This window comes from Gorilla gorilla, chromosome 7 (assembly GCF_029281585.2).
Source record: "Gorilla gorilla gorilla isolate KB3781 chromosome 7, NHGRI_mGorGor1-v2.1_pri, whole genome shotgun sequence".
In the NCBI taxonomy this organism is placed as follows: Eukaryota; Metazoa; Chordata; class Mammalia; order Primates; family Hominidae; genus Gorilla; species Gorilla gorilla.
This window is the reverse complement of record NC_073231.2, coordinates 93,482,922-93,504,100: the sequence shown is the minus strand read 5'-3', so window position 1 is coordinate 93,504,100 and position 21,179 is coordinate 93,482,922.

Sequence of the window (21,179 nt, the reverse complement as noted above, 5' to 3'; positions counted from 1 at the left end):
ATTAATATTGAACTAGGAACTAGGTCTACAATTTTTAAAAAGTAAAGTGTTATATTTTTTAAAATGTAGCGGCAAGGTGTGGTGGCTCACGCCTGTAATCCCAGCACTTTGAGAGGCTGAGATGGGTGGATCACCTGAGGCCAGGAGTTTGAGACCAGCCTGACCAACATGGTGAAACCCTGTCTCTACTAAAAATCCAAAAAGTAGCCGGGCGTGGTGGCACATGCCTGTAATCCCAGCTACTCGGGAAGCTGGGGCAGGAGAATTGCTTGAGCCTGGGAGGCGGAGGTTGCAGTGAGCCAAGACCGTGCCATTGCACTCCAGCCTGGGCAACAAGGGCGAAACTGTCTCAAAAAAAAAAAATAAATAAATAAAGTAGCTAATGAGACAAGTCTATTTCCTGGAAGTTCACATAGATATACAGGTATGTAAAGATCAACACCCATTATTTAGAGTGGTCTTTGTGGTAGGCAGAGTTTTAAAATGATCTCTGTTTTCAGCTGCTATAACAAATGACCATAAAGCAGATGACCTAAACAACAGATTTTTTTTTTTGTCGTTCTGGAGGCTGGGAAGTCTGAAATCAAGTTGCCAGCATGGTCAGATTCTGGTGAGGGCTGTCTTCCTAGCTTGTAGATTTTTGTCTTCTTGCTGTATCCTCTGGTGGTGAAGGGTAAAGAGAGAGGAAACTCTTTTTTTTGTCTCTTCTTATAAGAGCACAAATCCCATCATGAGGGCTCCACGTTCCTGACATAATTACTTCCCAAAGGGTCCACCTCCTAATACCATCCCACTGGGGGTTAGGGTTTCAACATATGAATTTTGGGGGCTACAAACATACACTCCACAACAGTGTCCAAGATCACCAGCCCCTGGGGATATACACACTCTATGTAACCCTGAGGACTGTGAATATAATGGATTTTACTCCATGATTGGTTTATCTTATAAGGCACAGTTGATGATCCTCCTTCTTAAAGGACTTGAACTAATCAGGTGAGCTTTAGAAAAGAACTGGGCTCTTCCTGAAGTCAGACATATTTGAATCCTGAGAGCAATTCGATGTGAGAGATACTCTCCATTGCTAGCATCGAAGATGAAAGAAGCCTCGTGGCAAGGACTTGACAGTAGCCACTTAGAACTGAGATTAACTCTGACCAACAACCAGCAAAGAAACATGGACCTCACTGTCTTTCTAACAAACATTGGTAACATTGATTGCTCCTTTTAACTCTCTCCCACATAGAATAACAATACCTAGAATGTTCTCTTTAATTATTAAAGCCAGTATTCTTAATGTTGTTCATATATAAGTTCTACCTGACCATGTTTACTTGCTGTATACATCCCTGCATTTTTGCCCATTGGACTCTATCTCATTAACTCTTTATATATGTATTTTCACTACCTGATTGTGCATTTTTTGTAATATAAGGAATTTCTATAAGCTCCTGTGCCTAAAACCGTGCTTTACATTTCATATATGTCTAATATTGAACTACAAATATAAAAATTCCACCTTAATATTCTTTGCATCTAACACTATTTTTGTATATAAAACGTATTTAATGGTGACTGTGGATAAATTGTTCAGCCTTTTTTTAAATTTTTTTTGTGTGTGTTGTTTTTTGAGACAGGAAAGATCTTACAGAATGAGACCAGGTTAGAGTAAAGTGGCATGATCATGGCTCACTGAAGCTTTGACCACTCTGGCTCAAGCAATCCTCCTGCCTCAGCCTCTTGAGTAGCTGGGATTAGAGTCATGTGCCACCATGCCTGGCCAATTTTTTAAATTTTTTGTAGAGATGGGGGTCCCACTGTGTTGGTCAAGCTGGTCTCAAACTGCTGAGCTCAAGTGATTCCCCTGCCTCAGCCTCCCAAAGTGTTGGGATTACAGGCATGAGCCACTGCACCTGGACTCATTTAGCCTTTCAATGCCCCAGTTTTCTGAAGGAAATCGTTCTCATAATTTGGTTGGGAAAATTAAATAGAGCATTCATAAATTGTCTAGTATATAATACATTTTAATTAAATGTTAGCTACTGTCAGTATATCTATTGTTATCATTGCTTCTATTGGTAGATTTTTACCAAAAGCCCTACCTTTAGAGTTTTTACCTTCTGTTTTTCATATGAATAATTAATCAATGGTCTTCTGGTTTTGCTTGAGTTAAAATGTTTAAAAAAAACTTGATAAATTCTCAAATAAATGAAAATTGAGCACCAAGAATTAAGGCAGAAATTCCAAAAGGAATTCGTGACAAATGAAACAGCAAACCAGTAGGTGAAACAAAACCTAACAAATCATGCAGAGTGCAGCAAACTGCACCTAACACTTGGTGGCCTTTAAGAAATGGTCACTACGAATCTCCAAACCCTTTTTCTACTTCCCCAAGGAAAGTGAAAAATGCTTCTTTACCCGATATAAAAGAGAAGTAAGCATCTATGCAGCTATGATAAATACTAGGTAAATAAGTGATAGACTAAAATCCCTTCCACTCTGTTTTATATTTAATCCTCATTATAAGAAAGAATGATATGATAGATTATATTTTCCCCACTGGGAGATTTTATTGGTAATCTTTTTCTTAAAATTACTATTGTGACATTAATCTTAACATAAGTATTTTAAAATGTGTGAAGCCCCAAATTTAATGCCATACACACTGGGTTGTAAAAAAGCGTATGAGCTTCAAAAACATATTGAAACCTATAGTGAGTGAATAATCCTCATTTTAAGCTAGGGTACTTATTGCTCTTTGCCTACTGAACCTATGATTTTTTTTAAGTTTCCTACTGCTAAGTAATATAAATTAGAAACACAGAACAATTTTCCTGGATTAAAGATGAAAGCACATAAAAAACAAACATATAATTTAAGACCTGTTTGAAAATGTTATGCTTGTCTATTAGAATGCCACTTTTCAGTTTCTGATGACCCTTCAATCTGCATATAAAGCAATCTTTTAAAAATAGTTGTAATATATTTGAGCTAGAAACTTTTCACTGCCATTTACTCATTTTTAGGAGTATAAGACAATATTTATATTATCCTATGACAAATATATTTTTTATCTGAGGGAAGCCTAGATTTTTCAAATTAATAACATGATTTGTTTTATTTTTTTAAGTTATGTGAACTGAAATATATCGGATCTAGTCAATGAAGAGAATACTCAGAGTGAAGTGTAACCCATAACGCGAGAAACCTAAAAAGATTATAAGCATCAAGAACAAAAGAAACAGTGGCAGTTTTATTTCCTTTTAACTAGTGTGTTACACCACATCTAAAACAAACAAAAAATTAACCTATTTTCCTCCCTGATGTCATTGATTTGTCTTAACAAAGCAGTCATTACTGCATTATAGTGCTGACCTGTACCTGTTCTACTAATTTTTACAACATATAATTACCACAAAACACATATGGAGAAAGCATGCTGACCTCATAGGTTTCCCTAACTTGCTTATTTGATTGACTGTTTTGAATGGTAACTATTCAATTTTGTCCAAAGGCCAAATTAGGACTCACACCGGGAGTTAAAAAAAAAAAAGAGAGAGAGAGAGAGAGAGAGAGAAATAGAGTCATTAGAAAGAATTTGGAATACTGACATGCCTAACAAAGGTATCGGTACCTTTTGTTACTAGACCAGTGAATTTTCTTGCTCATTCCAAGTGAATAAGGATGCTGTTATTCTTAATTCTTTTGGTGATTCTCTCTAAACTGAGAATTAAAAAAAAAATAAGACCAGGGAAGAATGAGGAAGTTGTTTTCATGTTATTGTTTGTGTTTCAAGTAGTTCAAGTAGACTTGCATCTCCAGGAGTGACTTTCTGGCAGTTTCACAGGAGCTAAATTTATTCATGAAAAACAACAGGCGACCACTAAGGGCAATATACAACTATCTGGTAAAAGATAAATATAAGATACTTCCAATATGATATAAACTTTAAAAGTGGTTCTTAGTTCAAAAGACTTTCATAAATTTCACTTAACTCAGTGCAAGTTATTTTTCCAAATGGTTCACACATCTGTAGTTCCCATTTGAATGTCTTTTTATTCCTTGTTGGATGCATTTTGGTTTTGCTGCCAAGGAAAACAGAAACTCTCTTTCAGCTCTATCCATTTGAAAGAGGAGTGACATCTAATGACCAGTTAAGTTGAGGGTATTTATTCCTTAGGAGTCATAGTTACAGCTCTTCCCTAGAGAAAGCTATATTTGAAAGTGATATTAATTTTTTGTGTACTATAAAGTGAATTTTTGAAAAACACATCTTGAAAAATCAGCAGGGACCCTGAATTTCATTTCAGGGTAATATTTGAGCCTTTGGACCAAATATAGCAAGTCTATTTGAATATGCAACAAAATGTGATAATTCTCTCCTCAGTACAATACAACTGCTCATTTCACCCCTCCTGTGAATAGTGATATAGGGAAGGACTATGAGAGTTAACGCTGAGTTTTCTTCTTGGCATTGCTGGAAACATATTAGTTTTCAATGGAGTGAGAGATGATCGCTAAATGAAACACATTAGCATTTTCAGTGCAGATGAAAAGTCTCCAAATAGAAAGAAAAGACTCAAGGAAATTTCTTTGAACAGTTTCTATTATTTTTCCCTTTTAAGTGATGAGGTTAAAAAGAAATTAGGAAATAGAATCAAAATGTGCTATCACTTGGGGAATTTGAGCCATGATTCCCTACCTTACAAAATGAACCTATGAGTGTTAGATATTACAAGTTCTTCTGTTTTAGTGTTATTTTATCTCATGTATGCAATGCTGGTCATCTACAATTGCACTTTCCTCTACCTCCCTAACTAAAATTTTTATCTATTTTGTGCTCTGAGTCTAGTACTTACCTTGGTGCTAGTCACATGAAAGGCACTCAGTGAGAATTTGTTACATAGTGTTATTCATATAGTTAATACAAAGGCAATATATACACTCTATAGAATATAATTTTGGAAAGAAATGCAATACAATGTGGTATAATCTTACAACTATATACAAATGTCTTAGGGGAACTATTTAATTTCCATTTCCATTACTCTGAAATTTAATTTGTAAAAGATATCATTTTTATGAAAACTGTATTGTTAACTATTATTGTATTTCAAGAAAATATCGAGGAAAATGTGATACTTACTGTGCAATTTTTGGTAAGGTAAAATTATCTTGATGTTTTTCTAGAATTTTGAAAAAAGGCAATGAGGATTGGCAGTTAATTCATTTACTTTCATCATGCAGTTGGATGAAATTAGTAACGTCTTTCAATGCAGAAAGTTCTTCAATTTTAGTCACTATATGCATGCCAATGTCATCAAGGTATAATTCCTAAGCTGTAAAATTTCAAAGGCTTCCGAAATTCATGAAATGTTGGAAATATTTTCTTGCCAAACAAAATTTTAGCTAGAACAGAAATCTACTAATTTCTACTCTGTATATAAAGGTAGAATTTGAGATGCTTAATATTGCATTTGGTAACAACATTCATTCCAGTATGCCATAGTGACTCATTCATTTTTCTATATGCATTTATACAAAGACTTTACTTATTACTGAAAGAGACTTCATGATTATGAGGGCCTTGAATTACCATTTTTACCTTAGATGTATAGTTACAGAAAGAAAACAGAACTTGATGTCCTCTCTTTACACAGAAATTCACTGATTTCCCCAAGGATAATTCTTTTAAGTATTTTCAGTGAACAATGAAAATCCCCTACTTTCCCATAACCTTATCTTGTTTCTTGTTGTTTTTATTAAGAAAAAAAAAGTAGTAATAGGGAAGTCGTCACTCATTATTTGATTTACTCATCATTTTCAGCTGAAAAAGTGAGATATAGCTACAAACAAATGTCTATACTCACCATAGAGACAAATGAAATCTGTTATTTCTTTTGTCCATGCTGCAATCTGAAAGAATGAAGATAAGACATATTAGAATTTTCAGTGTTGAAGACAATATCTCTTCATGAAAATGGTGAGAATTACAAAGTCTGGTTAATTTTCCTGCAGGGAGAACACTGACAAATACCTTAAAGTTCGTTAAGGGTTATTGGTCAGGAAAATTTTAAATTGTTTTCTTGCTGGCATCAATGATACACAACTTGCCAAACGTAACTGCATTGATTTGACGGCAAAGTTAATAAATTCTTCTCCCTTCAACCTAATCTTGGAATATCCTAATATTCCAAGATTGGAATAGACAAAGTAAACTATGAAATCTCGAATTTGTTTTGCATTTATTACAAACAAAATCAGAATTTAATATTGATAGAAATTTAGAGATGATTTGCTGATTGACACATACAACATAATTCCTGTTATTTTCTTATTCATGCCAAATAGTACATCTTTCCATTGCAATTGATTTTAAAATATTTTACTTACTTTTTTATTTGCTCAGAAATTTCCTGGCTAGTTTTTGTGTTCTGGTCTTCATTATAATATCATACTCTTGAGAAGAAACTGTTGAAAACTCTGTCTAAAGTAGACTCACTTTTTCTCTCTTGTTGTCATCTATTAGTTCGAATATTCTATTTTATTTCAGAAATTCAGGGTCTAAATTTAAAATCTAATAGCAATAACTTAACTCTATTCTGAAAAAAATATATATAATTTCCTTATTACCTGACAAATTCAGGGTGAAATGATACATTGAAGTGCCACTGAACACAGGACCAGCTGGTGTTTTCATACTCACTTTATTGCTCACATGTTGAAAATATGTTTTAACATTTGTACATATGATAGCTTTTATTTCTTTTCAGAATTTTGGAAGCTAATAGTTTAACGTCTTGACAACAAAAAAGAAACTTTTATGTAAATACATGTCAGGTCTTGGCAACTTAGCAACTCAATAAGAACGACTGTAAATCTTTACTTACACCTTTTATAGAAACAATTTGCCTCAGCTAAGTTATGTAAGTTTTATGGTACTCTCAAAGATATTTGTTTATTAGTTCAAGTTGTTTACTGAAAGAGAATTGTACTGAAAGAGAAATAAATCTACTCTGTGCCATTGTGATTATTTGTAACAGCTTGCCGTTTTAGCATGGTTGACTTTGGGGTTGGCAAATACTGTTGAAATGAAGACATTTTGTTAAAATCTAAATGCCCTTGCTTCTGAGAATAAATCAAGAAAATGTCATTTTTCTTCCCCAAAGTACAACATCCTAGGTGCATTGTTCAGAGCAATCAATATCATTTAACAAAAATTAAGAGCAGTGAAACATAAACCAACTTCATTCAAGATTAGAGTAGGTTAAGTATTTTGGGTGACTCTTAAATGAGTCTACATCTAAGTTTGGGAAACCTTTGATTTTGGGTTTTTTTTTTTCTTTTTTTTTTGTAATTATGTGTTCTCTGACAGACACCTAGGATCTTTCCCCAGTGCAACCCAAATTTCACTTGTATTCAAACGATGTAAGCTTTGATGTACTATTTATAACTATTTGATGGGCAAGACATGTAATTAATTACTGTTCTACTTTGACTGCCTGCAATGTTTTTGATATCAAGTTTTTAGTAGTTCATTCTTTTATGAATCTTGATGTGTTGACTGCTGTGCCGGATGTAACCAGAGCAGAAATTTAGTAAAGTTCAATACAGATCAGGACATTTTAAAACCAACTTGCATAGTAAGCTAAAGAAGTGTAAGTTCCCTTTGTTTGCAATTTAAGCTGCATGCTTTGAAGTGGAATCTTATCAAGAAAAGAACCTGGGGCCTCCCGAACAGAAGAGATCAATTGTAAACTGGTAGATTATTTAAAGGTCATTTTGTCAGAAGGATTTTTGAAGTGGATTCAACCCTACATTTCTCCCCCTCTCTCTTTGAGGTGATACAGACATTTTCTTATGATTTTTGTTTTTTTATTATTATTTTCTAGAAGAACTTGTTTCTTTATTCATCTTGAGCACTTAATTAGAATTCCAAACTGTTAACTGATCAAAATGAAGAGACTTGCTTTCACAATAAATACAGTACGTGGCTGATTTTAAAAAAGAAAAATGAAAAAAAAACCAACAACACTCGTTTCTAAAAAGGGACTTCTTGCCAGGAAATGATAGTTTAGAAATTATAGTTTTGAGGTATGGGTAGTATAATTGTCATTATCTTTAGACCAATCTAAACAAAGACATTTCCTACAATACCATGGCTCTGCAAAGGAACATGAATTAGATGTGGTAGAAAGAAGATAAAGTAGCATAGTAATTAGGTCTTAATTTTTTAGAAATTGTACAATTACATGTTTTGAGTATGTAAAACAATAACTTTGTGTCACAGTCATATGTCTCTGTCATTTTACCGAAGTTAACTGTTCAGTAAAACAGTTTGTTACATAGATTATCTCGTCATATATATTTTTTAACTTATACCACCACTTTTATCCTATCAGAATAAAATAAAAGAAGAAAATAAAAATAAACTGTCATTCATGGACATTTGCAATGACAGATTTAACCAGTATGAAAGGTAAATTATCGAAGTAAAATTAGTGCAATCATTAAATACGAGTATTTTCTGTTCTTGAGCTTTTATTATAGTTGATTGAATTCTAGCACTCTTACTACTTTGACATTTCTCTGCTGTCATGCAGAATAACTGTCCTAGATATGTATTCTTATTTACTAGGTATACACCATTAAACCCTGCATGGATATACGCACTTTAAATTGCCAAAAAATTAAAATAAAACATTTAAATGCACTGATATAGATTAACGTGTTTACTGACTTTACTTGCAATTGAAGACTTTCACAATTTCAAAGGAAAGGATAAATAGACTACATGACTTTGTGAATATTAGAAATACTGGAAGCCATTTTCCAACATTAAGAAATATAGGAACCTTTTAAACATTTCCAAAATATCACAAAATAATCAAGGGAACATTCCACAGTCATATTTATCATAAAAAATGTTCTTTGTTTATGAGATATTTTTAAATATTTTGGCAGCTAAATCCAAGTAAAAACATAACTATTCATAGTATGATTCTTCCAGTTATATTATTTGATTCCCAGACGAGTTGTTTTTTTTCCAAAGTAAAATTCCATGATACTATTGTCCCCTGAGATACTGTCCCTTACCTAATCACCCAGACTCCTGTCCAAACAAAAAAATGAGTTCTTGATCATATTCTTTTAGGAAATAGTGCATGCTCTATCAACCTCCTGGGGGCTTGCAAAGCATCTAAAGGCTACAAAAAGTCTTTCAGTGAAGAAGCATCATTCATTTTGTATAGCTTAATGTTTTCTAAACTTAACCATAGAAATGAAAGAAAAAAAACAGGAAACAAGTCTTTATTGACATTTCAGAGAACTATTTTTCTCAGGAAACAAATTTGGAAAATGCCATGCAATATCAATGGAAGTCATGGGGGTTGGTTGCCAACTACAAAAGAGAGGAATAGCGAAGGTTGTTTATAGTTGGATTTTCCTTCAAAATTATCTCCAATTGGCCATGAAAGACAAAGGAGTGATAAAGACACTCTATTGTTATCGCAGAGCCCTGCCCCAGTTAATTGGTTTAAATTTTTTCAGATTATACTTTGAAATCAATAAAAATTTTAAATGTGGATAAAATGGGGTTAAAAATCTATGATGTGGCTTTTTAAATAACCACATTATTCCATAGCTACAAAGAGGAACTAAGACTATTCTTTGTGTTTCCATTCTCTTCTTCCTGTCTGCGACACAGGTAAATAAGGGCATACCATTTTTTACTGCTTTGGGATGGAAAATGTTATAGTAAAAGAAAAATAAGACTAAAGTCAAATACTACGGCCTATGATTCTTATAACAGCTATACTGAGAAACTCAGAAATCAAATCCACAACAATTAAAAATGGGAAATTAATCATTCAATTAGGCAAGTTTTGTAGTATTGCTCTTATTTTTTATTTGTTTTACTAAATAGCATTATTGGGTTTTGTTGTTGTTTTAAGAATGTATGCCCCGCACCCCCTGCCACCCTCCCCCCTGCCCTCCCCCCCACCTTCCCCCTGCCACCACCCTCCAGGGATTTACTCCCCACTCCTGCTTTAGGCTGTTTATGCTCACCAGGTGTCATCCCAGCAGCCCAGGGGATGTCAGTGGAAATACGATATTGTATACTTACAACTCATAAGACTGATGATGTGGGCAATTCTTTGTTAGCTGATAAAACCTCCTCTCACCTTACCAAAACTGTACATATTTTGCTGATATTCTTTAAAGTTGAAGTATCATACCACAATTCATTTTCACGTAGAGTGAAAAGGAAATTCATAAAAGTTAACTCATGCTGTCATCTTTCCTGAAGCCCCACAAATCACTGCTGAACTCTAGGCACATAGGATCATGCCAACTTTCACTGTGTCATTATTAGCTACTGTAAATTCTATTTATAAGGACTTAGTTCAACTTAATTTATTGACTGCTGTGTGCCAAAAGAGCCATTGAAAAGGCTTGAAACTTTTTCTGTTTATAAGGATGTGCTCTCAGACTGGTGTGGTGGCTCACGCCTGTAATCCCAGCACAAGGTCAGGAGATCGAGACCATCCTGGCCAACATGGTGAAACCCTGTCTCTACTAAAAATGCAAAAATTAGCTGGGCGTGGTGGCATGTGCCTGTATTCCCAGCTACTTGGGAGGCTGAGGCAGGAGAGTCGCTTGAACCGGGGAGGCAGAGGTTACAGTGAGCTGAGATCGCACCACTGCACTCCAGCTTGGTGACAGAACGGGACTCCATCTCAAAAAATAAATAAATAAATAAATAAATAATAAAGATGTGCTCTCATCAGTATATAATGGGAGTTTAACTACAGACATGGCTACATCATTGTCAGGGTACCACTGTATAGAAAGGTTGGTGTGGAGGCACTCAATATAAAAGCCTGCTTTTACCAGTTTCACTAGTATGTTATGAGCTACACATAAGATTATTGCTGGTATCATTATTAATAATTGATGTGCAGGACACAGGTGAGGTTAATATTAATTCATTATAACTTTATAAACAGTATCACTGTACTGATTTTCATGAATAATGAAAGAAAACTTTCTGTTGCAAGAGTATTAGCTTAATGATATCCACTTCAAGCTCATTCAAGAACATGTTCAATCATATGATGAACTCATTGCTAGCCTCTCTTAATAATCTCTCTTAAAATGTCCTACAGATAGAAAAAAAGGAGTAAATATACCAAAATGTCTACCATTATTATGTCTCTGAGACAGATAAGAGATTCCTACAACCTATATATACTGCATTTCTAATTACAAGAGATCAATAAATTTTATTTTAAAAATGTTTTCTTTTTTATTTTTAAGATAGTTTAGAGATAGTTTTAAAATCAATGTTTCTGCTGTTTCTCATCTTGATTTTACTGAGTATATGTATGTACATGCCTGTGTATGCGTGTATGTGTGTGTGTGTGTGTGTGTGTGTGTTGAGAGGGATTTAGGGAACAGTTGAATAATTTAGGAAAAAAAGAGATAGAGAACCCAAAAAATGTATATCACCATAATTACAAATTTAGTTTGCTTCATTTTTGTATTCTGTAATATTTGGGAAACATCTATGGCTTCCTTTCTTTACTCAGTTATCATTTATTCAAGAATATTGAATGTCAGCTGTGTTCCTGGGCCTGTTATAGCCACTACAAATACAAAGATTAATATGACAGTCTTTGTAGTGGGGAAAGAAAGCATATAAACAAGCATAATATAATGTGATAAATCCAGTGAGAGAGATATACACAAAGTTGTAGTTGTATCAATAATATATGTTTGAAAATTTAGTATACAGGAAATGAGGGAAAACAATACTAATTGTTCCACAGTATTTGGGACATGAAAATATTTAATAATTAGAAGCGATGTTTCATTATTTATACTCCAGTCTAATCTCAGAAAACTGCTTTGTAAATGTAACTAAAATACAACTTGGCATAAAATTATTTAGCTAAGCTAGTAAATTATTAACTTGCGTGTCCTTATATAGTTACATAAGGCTATCCAATCTTTTGTTACTCTGTGCTCAAGAACTATACTTTACAATATTGACTTGGTTTTTAATATTGATACTAATTATGGTAAGTATGGTTTCTGGACCACAGTAAACCTTATGGTAAGTAAGGCTTACTGTGAGTTTACTAACTAGAAGAGTACTTCACAGTTAACTGACTGCCATTGTAATCCACAGTTTGTTTTCTCTGAATTTGATTACAGTATAGGATTCCATCAGATATTGCTCAAAAGAGAAGGAATTATTCACTAGCTATCTGGACTAGAGTTAAGAAATTAATTCTTGCTGATTTGACAAGTATGTCTTTATTACATATATTTTGTATCATCCAGTACAGTGTCTTACACATAGTAGGGACATAATATTTATTAAGTAAAGGTTCATTTAAGATTATTATTTGTGGCCAGGCACGGTGGCTCACGCCTGTAATCCCAGCACTTTGGGAGGCCGAGGCGGGCGGATCACGAGGTCAGGAGATTGAGACCATCCTGGCTAACACGGTGAAACCCCGTCTCTACTACAAATACAAAAAATTAGCTGGGCGTGGTGGTGGGCGCCTGTAGTCCCAGCTACGCAGGAGGCTGAGGCAGGAGAATGGCGTGAACCTGGGAGGCAGAGCTTGCAGTGAGCTGAGACCGCACCACTGCACTCCAGCCTGGGCAACAGAGTGAAACTCCATTTCAAAAAAAAAAAATTATTTTTTGTATGATCTATTTTATTTCAATCTCTCATTAACACTATCAAAGATTAAAATATTCATGACTAGTCTTAGAATTGAAACTAGATGATACCTGATGTATAAGTGATAGGTAAGTTTTCTAACATGAAATATCAAATTATCATACGTGGAACTAAAGGTTAGAAAACATTAATTTAAGTCCTAAGTCCTAAGTGTTTCTCAGAGTGTGACCATGAATAAGTCACTTTACTTCTCTTAAACTGAGTTTTATCATTTTCAATACTGAATTAATAATTTCTGTTTTACTAAGTTGTAATGAGATTTTTTAAAGATAATGTATGTGAATGCATATTTAAAACTGCAAAGCACTGTACATTAGTTATGGATGAAAATCATACTATAACATTGTTTGGGATAATAGTCTACTAAGAGCTATATTGCAGATATGGTAATATTATGTAAGTGGTAAGGAAAAGGTGGATGAGGGGAGAAAGAAAGAGAAGATATCAAAGATAATCGATTTTTAAAGGGTACCATGTCTGCATTTGACCAAATTAACTCTCAAAAGAAGATTTCTAAAACTTTCTTCTACCTCTGAGAAATAATATTCCTTATCCTAATATTAAACAAGCAAATTAGTTATGTAATATTTAAACATGAGTTTTAATTAATAAGTTACTAAACCCATTTTGGAAATATCAGGTTGACCTAGAGTAATGTACTGAATGACTTTAGCTAAGCTTAACTTACCATTTTTGGTACTGAGTTCATTCATTAAAAAAAAAAGCATAGGAGAAACAAGCCAAGAAACAAGCAGAAACAAAAAGAGTAAAACTAATAAGTAGAGTTATTTACATTGTATAAAATAATCATTTTTAACAGACATAAAACGTGACAGGAAACAATAATAGGAAAGACACATTTTTAAAAGAAAGAAATAGAATTTAATGGTATGAAAAGTGTAATTGTTGAAACTAAAATTTCAATGCATAAGACATGCACTTTCATTTCCATCTATATTGAAGCAACCAGTAATTGATGGAAACACCACAATAAAAGAGATGATGTAATGAGCAAAGATTTAAAATACCTACTAGAAGTATACATAAAAATCTAGAAAAAAATTAACAAAATAGTTATTAAAAAGAAAGCTATAAACATAATCTATAGGATTTTTTAGTGAGGAAAAATAAAATATCTGAAATGGAAAATTCACTGGAAGTTCCTTCTGTCCCTCGTGCGAGTGCGTGCACTCTAGGCAGGGCTTGTAGAGATCCTCTGGGGTCCCAGCTCCCCAGGGACAGGACCTGAGGACCAAGTGTTTGAGTTGAGATTGAGGGCACCCAGCCATGCCTTGGAGCTGTCCCATTGATGACCAGCTGCTGCCTGCAATCTGTGAGAGCCGCCTCACCTTCCCTGTCACCCAGGATGGCAAGGGATGACGGTGAGGCTTCTGCTGAATTCACTCACCAGGGCTAGGAACCAACTGCTGAACGTGAATAGTGACAAATATGGGGACATGGAGCCTCAGACTAGCTTCTTCAAGAAGTTGCTGGGCCACCAGCAGCCCCGCATGGAGATAAAGATCCACTGGGGTTTATTGGCTGAAAATATAATTGAAGCAACCTCTAAAAATGTGGCTTTTCAGAACCTTAGTAATGACAAAGAGAAAGGAAAGACAGAGTTTAATCTTCATGATCGATATCCTTCTGCAAGCGATAGGCCTCCTTGTTAGATATGCCTAATGTAATATTTTGAAAGACATAACCAACCAATACCAGATGATGAAAAGTTCTCAAATACATTTTGTGCCAGGCTGGGGTTGTTATGGGGTTACTCATTGAAAAAAAAAAAGTATTATCAGAACTTTATGAAAAAGCTCAGAATCTTTCAGCTGTGGAAGTTAGGGAGAAAAGTCAGTTCATTTGCTAAAGCAGCCATTGAGAAGCAGAAATCAACCTTTATTCATTGAAGAACAATAGAGGAATAGAATAATTTCTGCTATACTATGATGGAAAATGTGAAGCCAAATACTGATAATTTCCCATCAAATATTATAATGACTTGGCTTATTGATCATACAAACCTGTGTTTTGATCTCCTCATCAAGGACTGCATTGGCTAAAGCAGGATTTGAATAAAACATCAGTCATTCTATATATGTAAATTTATCTCTTTCGAAGCTTTCTTCTGAGTTGATACCTCTTAAAGATGATTCTTCTTCTATTAGTTTTTTAGTTTGGACCACACAGCCCCGGACAATTCCATTTATCATGCTGTTTACTGTATTCCAGGATCAAAGTATGCTGTTGTGAAGTATTTCAGTTTTGGAGACATCTACATACAGTACTTGCTGCAGATAAAGTAAAATCTGTCACCTCTAATTTGGAAACATTTGAAGTTATTTCAACATTTTCAGGTGTATTTTTGAAAAATGGTACTTGTACTCATCCTATAATTCCTATTAAAATCTCCCCTCTTTTACCTGCAAATTGTATAACCATGACAAAAGGGAAATAATTGATTTACACAGTCCCAGTTCATGTTGTGGAAGATAACAGTGTGACTTCTCAAACAACCTGTTAATTGATTGTTTAGTGGATGAAGACAGAATTTTCACGAATGTTTCAGGTTATGAACTTTAAGACCAAACTTGAAGCGGGAACTGTTGTGGTTATAAAGATGCTTTCAGCTGCAGAGAATTTGTTGAAGCAGAAAAAATCGGTACATAACTATCCCTACGATGGGAGGGCTAAGAAAACAGATTATTTGTGCCAGCCAGTAGTGGCTTATAAACACAATGGATACTAAAACCACAGCCAAAAAATTGTCTAAAAAGGTAAAATTTACTTCTATATCAGCACTGAATGTCAAGGTCAAAATTATGGACAGACAAATATATTGGTGTACAAAAATGCAAAGAGTTTGGAGTGCTTCAATTATTTTATTTCACTGTAATACAAAAGATGAATCCTTGACCAAGAGCCAAACCATTGAGCATATTGTTAAATTAGTGGAACAACAAGGCAATGATACCTGGTATATTCTTCCCCCGGAGCAATATCTTCCAAAATAAGTCTTATCTCAGATTAATGGGCCCTGACGCCTTGAAATATGAGATATTTTGGACTGGGCGCAGTGGCTCACACCTGTAATCCCAGCACTTTGGGAGGCCGAGGCGGGCAGATCACTTGAGCCTAGGAGTTTGAGACCAGCCTGGGAAACATGGTAAAATCCCATCTTTACAAGAAATGCAAAAAATCAGTCGGGCATGGTGGCACACACCTGTGGTCCCAGCCACTTGGGAGGCTGAGGCGGGAGGATTGCTTGAGCCCCAGAGGCAGAGGTTGCAGTGAGCCGAGATCGCACCACTGCACTCCAACCAGGGTGACAGAAGCGAGACCCCATCTTAAAAAAACAAACAAATAAACAAAACCGAAAAAATAATATTTTGGGCATCTGGTTAGATGGTAGATTTTTATGTCTTCATTTTCTTCTGAATACTGCCCAAACAGTAGATTTGTACTTGGAAGAAAAAGACCTGCTTAAGGGGTGGTTTTAGTCTTCTTTGGCTAGCAAATATAGCAACAAGAAAAACCTCACTTTATAACACAGTGGTTGTTCATGGACTTACCCTTGGAGCAAAGGGAGAACAGATATTCTAGACATGCAGGAATGTTGCTAAGCCTGATGTCTTCAGTGGAGGACAAGATCAAAGCAAAGAGCATCTCCATAGTGTTGATATTCTTTGCAGGTAGCTGAGTCCAATGTCTTCACTGAAGTGAAAATTGGTTCAATTATATGCTGCCACAGATGAGATTGGCAAGACCAAATTTAGGAATACACCCGCTTATTTTTGTTGTTGTTGTTGGGGCAGGGTTCTAATCCAGAAAGAGATTTCCTCCCTGCTAAGGATAGAGGCTAGGTATATCATAGATCAGTATACACTAAACACAACTGTAGGATTTTGCAAATACTGAGTCAGGTAAACAATGTGATCTTAGAAGAGCTGTTAGCTGTTACGAACATTTTATAGCACAGAATACTCTTTTATTTCAGTATAATCAAAGATAGATTTCATTGTGAAAATGAACATGATCTCAAATGACTCTTGTCAGACTTCATTAGCCAAAATTTTGGAGGCAATACTTCATTCTTTTGCCTTTGTTCTTCCTCACATGGCTAAATATGTATTCCAGCACATACTTTACTTTTAAAAACAAAAGAATGGCTAAAGAACCAAAGAAATGCTACAAAGTGAAGAGACATCCAGTACCTCTCTGTTGAATTAATTAATGATGGCTTCCTGGACAACTTTACTCCTCCAAGAACCGTAAGAGGTACCTGCGGATGTAACTGAGCTTAAAGGGACATTCTTAATTAATTTAGGAGGTGGTAGTATTTTTGAATAGTGTTAATATAAAGTAATTGTCATTCCAGCTACCAAAGAAAAATGCCCTTGTTGTTATAAATGTACAGCTTAGTCTTCCAAAACGCCTTATCCAGAAGTTGCTGGTCAAAAGTAGTACTTCACTTTGGTGTTAATGCCTCTCTGAGAAAGAATTCCCTTGACAATACTGACTGGCCTTTTAAATAGATTATTTATAATATTGGAAAGAAATCCAAGATTTAGGTGGAAAAGTAAATGCTGGAAGATAAAGGTCAAATCCTATTTACAAAAGAAGTAAGAAAAGAAGAACAAAAGTATTCCCTGACCTGGAAAAACAATATACACCTACATATATACACATGCATTTAGATGTATATACAACAAAAACCTGTAAGCAGTTGTGTAGCATGTGTGCAAGGATGAATAAATAAGTAAATGGAACACAATAGAGATTCCTATATAACCAAGCATATAGGAGTACTTGATTTATGACAAAAGTAGCTCTCCAGAACAATGAGGAAAGAAAAATCTTTTCAGGGATGGTGCAGTGACCCACGCCTGTAATCCAGGACTTTGGGAGGCCAAGGTAGGTGGATCACTTGAGCTCAGGAGTTTTAGACCAGCCTGGACAACATGGTGAAACCCTGTCTCTACAAAACAATACAAAAATTAGCCAGGTGTGGTGGTGTGGGCCTGTAGTCCCAGCTATTCTGGAGGCTGAGGTGGGCAGATTGCTTGAACCTAAGAGGTCAGGGCTGTAGTGAGCCGAAATTTTGCCACTGCACTCCAGCCTGAGTGACAGAGTGAGACCCTGTCTCAAAATAAAACAAAAATCCTTTCAATAAATGGTGTTACCATATTGAATATACAATGTGAATACCTATATGGTATAAAACACGAAAAAAAAGAAAATGATTTTGACTCTTACCTCACAACATGCACAAAAAATCATTACTAGTACATTTCAGAATCCAAGTGTGAAAAGTAAAATTATAAAGTGATTAGAAGAAAATATTAAATAATATCTTCCTGACCTTTGGGAATACTATTAAGCAATGCACATATATAAATTATAGCTACATGCAGCAGTGGGGGTGAAACTCACAAAAGTAATTTTGAGCGAAAAATCCAGACATAAACTCTGAGCACATTTACAACAAACCTGCCCAAAATGTTTGCTATGCATGTTTAAGTGGTTATATGTTAAAGAAAAGGAAGGAAGTGACTATTATAAAAGCTAGAATAGTGATTAATTTTGTATGTTAGTGTAATTGGAAGTATAATTGCTAAGAAACAGAGAGGGTTTATAAGATGGAGACATTATTCTATTGATTGATCTGGATGATGATTACATGGATTTTCACTGTAAATAATAAGCTGTATATATATATATATTTTTTCTACACAATTGAAAAATAAAAGGTTAAAAATGAAGTTAAATGGGAAGATAGTAGAGCCCACAAATAGTGTACCAGGAAAGATCATTTATTCGAATGCTAGTCTAAGAAAAGTAGAGTATATGTTTCCATACTGCCCAGTCCCTCTCAGCTAGGGAAGTGTTCAGTTAGTGGTACAGAGCAAGTTTTACCCAGAAATAAAGTATGTCTGCTATTTGTGATATCCTTTGTGTCATATTCCTGGGACAGTTACTATATATTATAAAATAATTTATAATATTTTATATATTATATATCACATATTTGTGTATTACACATATATACTTGTTTATATTATAATTACCCAATAGGATATTAAACTAGTGAAAATGATTAACTTCCCTTATAAATAACATGGATGTATCTTAGAACAATAATAAGGAATGGAAAAAGCAAGTTGCATAAGATTACAAACAGCCTAACATTATTTCATACAACTAATAAGCAAAACTACACAATGTCCTGGACACAATAAGGCACATACTGATACACATACACATTTATATGTCATAAAACTAAAGGACAAACCTAGCTGGGCACAGTGGCTGATGCCTGTAATCCCAGCACTTTTGGAGGTCAAGGCAGATGGATCACCTGAGGTCAGGAGTTTGAGAGCAGCCTGGCCAACATGCGAAACCCCGTCTCTACTAAAAATACAAAAATTAGCTTGGCATGGTGGCACACGCCTGTAATCCCAGCTACTCAGGAGGCTGAGGCACCAGAAGCAGTTGAACCTGGGAGGCGGAGTTTCCAGTGAGCCAAGATTGCACCACTGCATTCCAACCTGGGCAACAGAGTGAGACTGCCTCAAAAACAAACAAACAAACAAACAAAACTAAAGAACAAACCTAATGAGTGCAAAATTTAGGCTAGTTGTTACCTTGATAAAGGAAAATTAGGAGGGTGGCATAAAGAGCATACAGGTAGAAAGGCAAGGGTTTTGAAGATATTCTAGTTCTGGTGTTAAGTGGTGGGTTCACTGGTGTTTTTCCACTGTAATGGAAAATGCATGTATAACATGTAAAGAAATAAATACAGTTTTTCCTGTATCAAATATTTCATGTTGAAAGTTTAAAAACAGCAAGCAAAACTAACAATATATTGCTTCATAATAGAAACATATATGCTAAAACTTTTAAGAAAAACACAAGTATGACAGATGTAAAATACAGAATTTTGGTGTGGGATATAGCTCAGTGGTAGAGCATCTGCAGAATTTTGCTTACCTTGAAAAAGGCAGGGAGAGGAAGAGTTAGAATAGGAAAAGGTCAAATTAGAACTTCAAAAATAATGGTATAAACAACAAATGAGATACCACTATACACCTATTAGAGGGGCCAAAATCCAGAACACTGACAACACCAAATGCTGGTGAGGCTGTGGAGCAACAGGAACTCTCATTTGTCGGTGGCGAGAATGCAGAATGGTACAGACACTTTGGAAGACACTTTGGCCGATTCTTACAAAACTAAATATATTCTCATCATGATCCAGCAACCATACTCCTTCAGCCCAAAGGAGTTGAAAACTTAACGTGTACGCATACACCTGCACATAAGTGCTTATAGCAGCTTTATTCTTAATTTCTAAAACTTAGAAGCAACCAAGATGCCCTGCAGTAAGTGAATGAATAAATAAATTCTGGCACATCTGGAGAATTCAAAAAGTTTATGGAAAATGCATGTTATGAAAAACTTTGAATGGATTTTTAATTTTTTACATATTAGTGATTTGTTATAATATGTCTGAATAGGATTTAGTTTGAGGCACTAAGAATGTTAATACATTAGTTTGAAAAGAGCTCATATAGCAACATGAATTCTGCTAAAATTGAAGCAAGAACGAACATCAAGTTTATGGTGAAGCTCGGGTGGAAGAATGTTGAAATCATTGATGGTTTACAAAAAGTTGAGAAAATAACCCAGAGAAATCAATGGTTTACAAATGGATAACTTGCTTTCAGAAGGGACAAGACAATGTTGAGAATGGAGCCTGCAGCAGCAGACCATCCACATCCATTTGCATGGAAAAAAATTCATCCTGTTTATGCCATAATTAAAGAGGACCAATGACTAATAGCAGAAACAATAGCCAGCAGCATAGACATCTCAATTGGTCCAGCTTATCCAACTGTGTCTGAAAAAGTTGAGGAAATTTTCACTTGATAGGTGCCAAAACCATTGTCTGCAGATCGGCTGCAAACAAGAGCAGAGCTTTCAATGGAAATATTAAACCAGTGGGATCAAGATCCTGAAGTATTTCTTCAAAGAGTTGTAACAGGAGATGAAACACGGCTTGACTTGTGCAATCTTGAAGACACAATGTAGTCAAAGCAATGGCTACCAAGAGGTGGAAGTGGTCCAGTCAAAGCAAAAACTGACCAGTAAAGAGCAAAGGTCATGTCAACAGTATTTGGGGATGTTCAAGGCATTTTGCTTGATGACTTTCTAGGATGCCAAAGAGTGGTAACATCTTGTTATTATGAGTGTTTTGAGAAAGCCAAAGCTTTAGCAGAAAAAAACCTGAAAAGCTTCACCAGAAACTTCTTCACTACAAATTTCCCGCTCATTCTTACCATTAAGCAAGGACATTTTTACAAGAGTTTCTATGGGAAATCATTAGGCATTTACCTTACAGTCCTTATTTGGCTCCTTCTGA